The sequence below is a fragment of the Petaurus breviceps genome, unplaced genomic scaffold (genome assembly GCF_028583685.1).
Source record: "Petaurus breviceps papuanus isolate PSGF00001 unplaced genomic scaffold, PetGlider_PUasm1.0 175, whole genome shotgun sequence".
Classification (NCBI taxonomy): domain Eukaryota; kingdom Metazoa; phylum Chordata; class Mammalia; order Diprotodontia; family Petauridae; genus Petaurus; species Petaurus breviceps.
In genome coordinates, this window is record NW_027185764.1 from 7,501,572 (window position 1) to 7,509,561 (window position 7,990).

The window sequence follows — 7,990 nt, forward strand, 5'->3', positions numbered from 1 at the left end:
ATCTATCTATCTATCTATCTATCTATCTATCTATCTATCTATCTATCATCTATCTATCTATAATGAGTGATACCTAGGGAGTATAAAATAGAATTGTAGATTAGGGATTAGAAACAGGGATCAAAAGAGACCTACTGATAAAACAGCAGACAGACAAATGGGTCTCCAAGGGAGATCCCACTCTTGGACCCTATTGGTAGCACCACACTGAACAGTATTGTAAATAATGTAGACTACAGTTTTCTGAAGAAAAGTAGCATAGATCACTTGAGGGTTGGGTTAGATCCCAACTCTTTATGAGTCTGGATGTGATTCCTTTCAGCATCCTTTAATCTACAAATAAGACTGTTTGGTATTTTGAGAGTTGTGAAACTGAGTGCTTGTAAGGGGAGCTGGCAGCTACCCTTGGGAGTGTGTCAGACCCTGGAGCTGTCAGGTTCTATCTGAGTTGGGGCAATAATCTAGAGAACTGAGAGGTCCCCAAAGTGCACTCGGGTCCTTCATATCAGGAGGGTTTTAGATACTAAGATCTCAAAAGTAAAAAAGAAAAGAAATGGTGTCTATCCATATTTGAAAAGGCCAGGATGTCTTGTTTTTTTTTTTTCTCTTTAGTTTCTGAAATAAGGGATCTCTCCAATACAGCTCAAAATGTTAAGGTAGAAAGAGTGATTGATCTAGGAATTATGGAAAACCTTAGATTTGAGCCCTACCTCTGCTCCTTGCTCCTAGGTTACCATAAGCAAGTCACTTCACCTCTCAGGGACCCAGTTTCCCCATATATGAAATGGGGAGTTGGATAAGATTTTACCCTTAAATCCCCCATTGGACAGACAGTATTCTACTTCTCTCCCTCCATGAATTTCCCATCAATGGGTCCATAAACAACAGATTTTGGTCTAGATCTGAAGGAAAACAGGAAGGCCAAGGTATCCCTTTAAAAACAACAACAAAACCAGCCTTCCTAGCCACCTCCCCCCCCCCCTCTCCACATACATATACACCCCAGCTTTCCTATTTACATTCAATGTAAAACGGGAAGATCTATTTCCGGGATAGCTATTTATAATGAAATCAAGGGGCCTGTTTCAATGCCTACGTGTGCAAGGCCTGTGTTTGCTAAGTCACTATGCAAGGAGGGGAGCTTGAGAGGGAGGGGCCCAGCCAGATGCACTGAAATATTTAATGAATCTTAAAAAAAAAAAAAAGACAAGTCTAGGGGGAGGCATATTTTCTTGAAAAAATGCCAAGGGAACGGAAGGCAGAGTCATATTTATTTTTATTTTGCTAGACTGACCAACCCACGCTTTGTGGCAGCCCACCCCTCTCCTCTGGGCTCTGCCTATGCCCGAGCCTCAGAGTGGGGAGAATTTCTCAGAAGCTGACATCACTGGCATTTTGAAAGACACAAGCTCATGATAAGCCTCTGAGGGTGTGTGTGTGTGTGTGTGTGTGTGTGTGTGTGGTTTATCTTCTTCTGATTTGTTTGTTTTTGTTTTTCAGCTGCAATGAAAAGTGAGAGATGAAGCATCAATCTATGATTCCCTTTCATCTAAGGAGAAGAGTTTTAATTAGAGATGGAGCTGACAAAGTTGTCCCTTTGTGTTTTTTCTCTTTTCCTTGAATTGAGGCCCCACCAGATTAAATTGGATTCTAAGGATGAGAAGGCATCTGAGGGTCCATGTGTCAAATCACAGGATCCTGAGATCGTGGATTCAGATCTGGAAGGGGCCGTAGAAGTCACCTAGTTCACCCCCCTCATTTTAGCAGGTCAGAGTCTGAGATGCCCAAGGTCACATAGGTGTGAAACCCATGTATGTTCTGGAGCGTTCCCCACTTTTACTGCTAAGTCAGGTCTCCAGAACTTCCTACATCTCCTCCTCAGTGATCTAGGGATGACCCAGCAAGATCAGGAGTGATTCTCTAATGCCATCCGATGAAGCCCCTACTAGTCTCAAGGGGACCCACTGAGAATAAATTGAGTAAGCTAGCCTTGAGTAGTTTTTTAGAAAAGGGTACTCGCTCTCAAAGTATGGCAAGTACATTTGGAAAGAAGCATATCCCTACATACGTGGGACACTCTTTCACAAGGATGTACTGAATCCAGGTGAGAGCGGGTGCAAGCTTAGAGTACACATGTGGCCATGGGGTAACTTGTTGCCTAGTCATGGAAGGTTTTCTCTCCCTTTCCTGTAAGCATGGTGAGTCTGTATCTGGTATACCCTTGCCTCTCAACACAAATACTGCAACCAGCTGGTCTAGACACAATATTTAGGGCCCCAATGGGAATATGAGAAGTCCAATGTCCTCTGTAGACTCTTTGAAGCTAAAAGGTCCACTGACAATCAAAGACAAAGGGGGAGAAAGAGACCTGCCCAAGACCAAAGCTGAGGTGTCTCCCTCTCTCTGGAGCAGTTTCTCTTCATGGATGTGTGAGAAAGCCACACACTCCCATTTCTGAAAGGCAGTTCAGGAGGATAGAAGGCTACAATGGATAGAGGGCTAGGCCTGGGGTCAGGAAGACCTGAGTTCAAATCCAGCCTCAGCTGCATGACCCTGGGCAAGTCTCTTAGCTCTGTTTGCCTACATTTCCTCATCTGTAAAATGAACAGGAGAAGGAAATGGGAAACTACTCCAGTATCTTGGTTGAGAAAACCCAAATGGGGTCACAAAGAATCAGGCACAACTGAAAATAACAACAAATGAAATTCCTCAGGCAATTGAAACATTTGTCCTGTCTGGAGTGATTTCACTTCATTCACTGACTTTCAAAGACTTTTCACACTTGGTTAATATTTTTTAAAAATTTATTAACATTAAAAAAATAGCAAAAATCTGGATTTTTCCCCTCTAACCTCTCAGCTGAGAAAAAAGAAAAAGAAAACCCTTGTAACAAACCATAGTCAAGTAAATTCCCACATTAGCCACGTCATACACACACACAGACACACATGCGCACACACTCAAACATAGATACATACACACACATTCACACACATTTATGATGTTGAATTTTACACATCAGTTCATTTACTGGTCAGGAGTGGACATAGCATATTTCATCATCTTTCCTCTATAATCATAGGTGGTTATCATATTGATCAGAGACCAGATCTTTCCAAATTGTTCTCTTTGCATACGTCGTTCATCTAATTCTGCTCATTTCACTCTCTCTGAGTTCCTAAAAGACTTTCCAGATTTCTTTAAAACCATCCTTTCCATCATTTCTTATAGCACAATAGGTTTCCCTTATATGCCTAAAGAGAATAGAACTAAATCCAGTCAGAAACCTGAGCAGATTAAAATTTCTGAACCCATTAACTTTTACTTTGTTACAAGAGAACTCTCACAAAGTGGCAGTGGTCAGGAAATGTTCGTAATGTAAAAACAAAACACTTTGACTAAACTTTAAGAGGGCATCAGGTCAGACACTTGACACTTACTAGCTGTGTGACCCTGGGCAAGTCACTTAATCCCATTACCTTGCCAAAAAAAAAAAAAAGGCATCAGGCCATACTTTAGGCATGGCCCTCATCTTACTGTCCTGATCTCCCAGGTAAGAGTCAAAACCAAGATCAGTTTAATAGTTGAAACTCCTAGAAGGTGGAAAAAGAGAAGGAGGGAATGATTAACGAAACAGATATCCCCTGTTTGATCATCTTCATTAGTTCATGAGATTTAGGACTAAAAGGGGACTCTTGTAATTATCTAGTCTGTCCTATTCATTTTATAGATGATAAAACTGAAGCCTAGAGATGGAAAATGAATTGCCCAAGGCCACACAGATAGTTTAGGGCTAGGATTCAAACTCATGCATTAGAATCAATCGACCAACAAACTAGACATGGGTAAGACAGCCTGGGACAGGAGGCTGGTCTGTTGCAAAGAGCTGCTTTTGCTAGTTTCCCATTGCTGGGGGTATAATGGAAGAGAGGAAAGAGAGAGTGAGAGGAGGAAGTTAACAGTGGGGTCCCAGACCTAACCTCTATCCCCTCTATATTACATGTGACTGCTCCTCCCTGCCAGTCACAGGCGACACACATCATCCACTTCCTGTTCCAGGAGATGAAGTGTCCTAATAAATCAATTCCCCTGAGGTTGTGGGGGTAGTGGTGCGGTGGTTTCAGGGAATTTCCTTTCTGATTTTTTTTTTCTGGAAAGACTGAGTTATTTGGGGGGGGGAGAGGGAGAAAGGACCTCTTACCCTGATCCACAGCAGGGCCGAGGGAAGAGAAAAGCTCCAAAAGGAAGGAGTAGAGACTTGTCCAAGGATAAACCTGCCCCAGACCAGCCAGCGTTGAATAATGCATGCCCTGCGCACTGGGTGGCATTAACTGAGGAACTGTTTCTTAGCTCCCATGCTGGGCTCCCCTAGGCAGCCTGAGCCCAAACTCAGGCCCCCCCTTAGGGGAAGCCCTCCCCCACTGCTTCCTGTCTCCAGGAACATTTCCTGCACCTCAACATTTCATAGAATTATAGACTTTTAGTGATGGAAGGAACCTGGGATGCCATTTAGTTCAGCACCCTGACTATAGAAATATTTCTATTTCAGTGGAGTGAGCTAATAGGTCTTCCTTCCACTGCTATAGGTAACCCACTCTTGGCACCATCTCATCTTGTGGGTTTCTTGTCCATGTATTTCCATAAATCACAGAAGATCCATCCACAGGGCCAGTGGTCTCCCTTTAAGCCTTTGAAAATTTCAGGTATGCCTAATACAACATCTTACAGATTCTGAAAACCCAGCAACGAGAGGGAAATCACTTTCCTTAAAATCATATAGTAAGTCAAAGATGTTGATGTCAGAATCAGGAGAATGGTTCAGATGTAAAAGAATTAGTTTAGACATTCTCTGTAGCCATCGGGAGCTCGATTATGTCAAAGCAACATGGGCCTCTGCAGCAAGAAAGCTAATCGAGATCCTGATATTTGGGGAGTTATGCTCATATAGAGTTTCAGAATGACGATGTAGTTTTAGAGGTTTTTATGGAGGTTAAAGACAGGATAAGAAAGGATTTTTATGACATAGGATGAGGGAGGCAAAGGGAATTCTTTATGGTTTAAAGGTTTAAGGATAGGGCAGGGGGACACAGGTTACAGATTAAGGGACAGGGGGAACACAGGATAAGGATTCTTTTGGTACAGGTTAAGAAGTTTTATGGTATTTCAAGATAAGGGAAAAGGACTTTAGGATATGAGCCCCAACCCCCTCAGGAGGGGCTTCACAAAGTCCTGGAAAAGCAACCCTTAATGTTCTCTTTCACCCTTTGGGCGCCCATTTGTATCCACATCAAAAAGTCAGGACCAGAACCCCGTCCCTATTTCCAGCCTAGGACTCTTTCCACTGGATGCTCTACTCTGAAAAGGTGGGGAGGGTGGAGGTGAGAGTTACAGATGCTTATCTGGTTAGGGGTAGGGGGAGAAAAAGCTGTGGGGAAAGCTGCTTTCCCTGGCCAAGTCACAAAGGGCAGTCTTCCCCCCCCCCCCCCCAATGCTTCAATGGGAAGAGTACTGGAATGGAGTCAGGGCTTCTACTATAAACAAGCTCTGTGACCTTGGCCAAGTCACTTACCTTTCTGAGTCTCAGTTTCTTCTTCTATAAAATAACTGGGCTGGATGATCTCTAAAGGTCCTTCCATCTCTGCTGTTCTGTGATTCTAAAAGTAGGTATAATTTAGCCCAAGGGCCCCATCTGTTGTTTGTCCATTTTCAAAGAGGACCAATGATGTGGGTCTTGGATTTAAGTGAGGCAGAGATGCACAAAGTTGTCAGTCTCACTCTCCCTTCCAGTCATTGAAGTCCAGTGGCAAGACAAAAGTCAGGACAATTGGCAGCGGCCCAGGATGCAGTGGATGACCTTCGTGTCCTCACTGTCTGGCCAAGCCCTAAGCCTTCACAATGCCTGTTTCAGCCTCCTTCATGGCCATGGGATAAATTGCTCTCATCCTCCAATTCCAACAGGGGGAGTTTGCACATGCTTGGGGTAGATGTCTGTAATGTTAATGGAACACGAAGATCTTTCCCATCCATCAATAGGCCTATGCGACCACATATGTTCGATCACAGACATCTTATTGCTTTGAACTCCAGCCCAGCTGTGATATGTTCCGAGTCACAAGGAGGAGCTTGCTTAGGGGAGGCTTGCTTACAGGAGACTTTCACACCTTTTGGTACTAAGCTAATTAAGCCCTGAGTCAGGAGGGCTGTGGTGCCTTCTGGCTCTGAGCCTGTTATCTGAAAACTATACATACTGGGAGGCTGGTATTTTGCTTTGAGGGTTTGCTTATGAGAAGGACCTTTTGATTCCCTGGATAGGACTCTGAGTAGCTGTTTGTTAAGAGCCTTCCCATTACTCAGAGATTTGTGCTCTCTCTCTGTCCGGTGGTGTATGGAGGTGGTTGTATTACTTTGTTCAGACAGTAGGAGCCCTGTCTGTTGAATCTCTGTGCTAATTTCTCTGTTTGCATTTTCTTTTTTTTTTTTTAAAGCAATTGGGGTTAAGTAACTTGCTCAAGGTTACACGGCCAGTTATTTCTGGGTGTGGTGCTAAGTATCTGAGCCCGATTCGATCCCCAGGTTATCCCTACACTGGGCTGGGTGCTCTCACTCGCTGTGCTACCTGGCCGACCCCTGTGTTTGCATTTTCTACTTATCTGTAATTAAAGTAAGATTCTTGATCCCTTTAAAGTTGTCTTTCCTTTAGCAAAGCAGATCAAAGAACCTGTGCTAGCAGCCCTCCTGGGTGTGCTAGGGTGCTTGCTGATACAACATCCCTTAACTCACTGATGAGTTTGAGGTTACCTCCAGCCTAGTGCAGCCTGTCTGCAGAGACTGTTTACCGAGGTGTGGCTGTAGTTCATCCTACAGCTTGAAAGTTGAGGGACAAGTAGACACCAAAGGTGGATGGGCAGTCCTGAAAAGGGCTTGGCAAGCCCTCATACCAGAGGGCTAGTCCTCTCTAAACACCCCATACACCCCAGGACCCTATACAAATCCCCATTCTTGCCTCCAGCTGACAAATAATCCTGTTAAAGCATTAGATGATAACTTAGAGTGAGCTGAGAACTAGATAAGGTCTGACCCTTGCCTGGGAGACTTGAATTTTAATAGGGGACTCAAAGGAAGAAAAATCTTCAACAAACAAATGAATGGAGGCACAATTGTAGAAGAAGAGGTAATGGAATGGGCCTCAATTTCTCCATCTGAACAATGAAAAGGCAGTGTCTACATATTTCATACACACAGGTTCACAGACTGACAGACACAGACCTTGGCAAATATAGACACTTAGAGGTACACAGGTGCTTAGATGGGTGTATGGCAAAGACAGAGAAAGCTAGCTTTGATTGCCTCTTTGTCCCAGCAGAGTGACTGACGATTTTGTCCACTGGGGGCAGACAGTGAACTTTTCCCTAGCTAAGAATTCTGGCAAGAAGGAAAGCTCTCTCTTTAAAAAATAAAATTTCCCCCAATTACATGTAAAGACAATTTTTATTTTTAAAAAAGGAAAGCTCTTTTTTCCTTGTTCTTCTCCCTTCCTTTTCTATACAAAAGAAAGAATGTTTACGTCCTGCATTCTCTGCTCCTTTTAACCAATTCATTTGCTGTTTTAGATAGTATTTTAACCTGGTTTTCTCAAAATTAGCATGAAATCAATCTTAATTTCTATTGAGTGCATATTTTTGATCACATACTGAAGGTGCCAGAGATGGCATTGGTTAGTTTGAATACACAGAATTTAAATAGGTCAGGGACTAATCCTATCCTAGTAAATAGACTGAGTTTGATCTGAGAGCTTGACAAGCTTTGATGATTTTATTAATGACCTGCATTTTTAAGTTCTCTAAAGATCAGAAAAAAGGAAACCAAGTGAACTGAGGATCAATTTGCCTCTAAAGCAAGCTAATTGGTGTAACTAGGTATGACTGAGTAGTGGTGCTTTAGGCAAACTCCAGCACCCAACAGGAGAAAAAAATAAACAGGAGTGAATAGA

At 43.1% G+C, this 7,990-nt stretch overlaps 1 long non-coding RNA gene across 1 annotated transcript in view; it reads left to right on the forward strand.

The window, feature by feature from the left end:
- The window catches only part of LOC138159028 (uncharacterized), an 11,990-nt gene extending 9,885 nt beyond the window's left edge, over positions 1 to 2,105 (forward strand). Inside the window, exon 3 of the long non-coding RNA XR_011167775.1 lies at positions 1,501 to 2,105. This is a non-coding gene — a long non-coding RNA (uncharacterized lncRNA). The remainder of the gene's footprint in view (positions 1 to 1,500) is intronic.
- Positions 2,106 to 7,990: the final 5,885 nt, after the last annotated feature.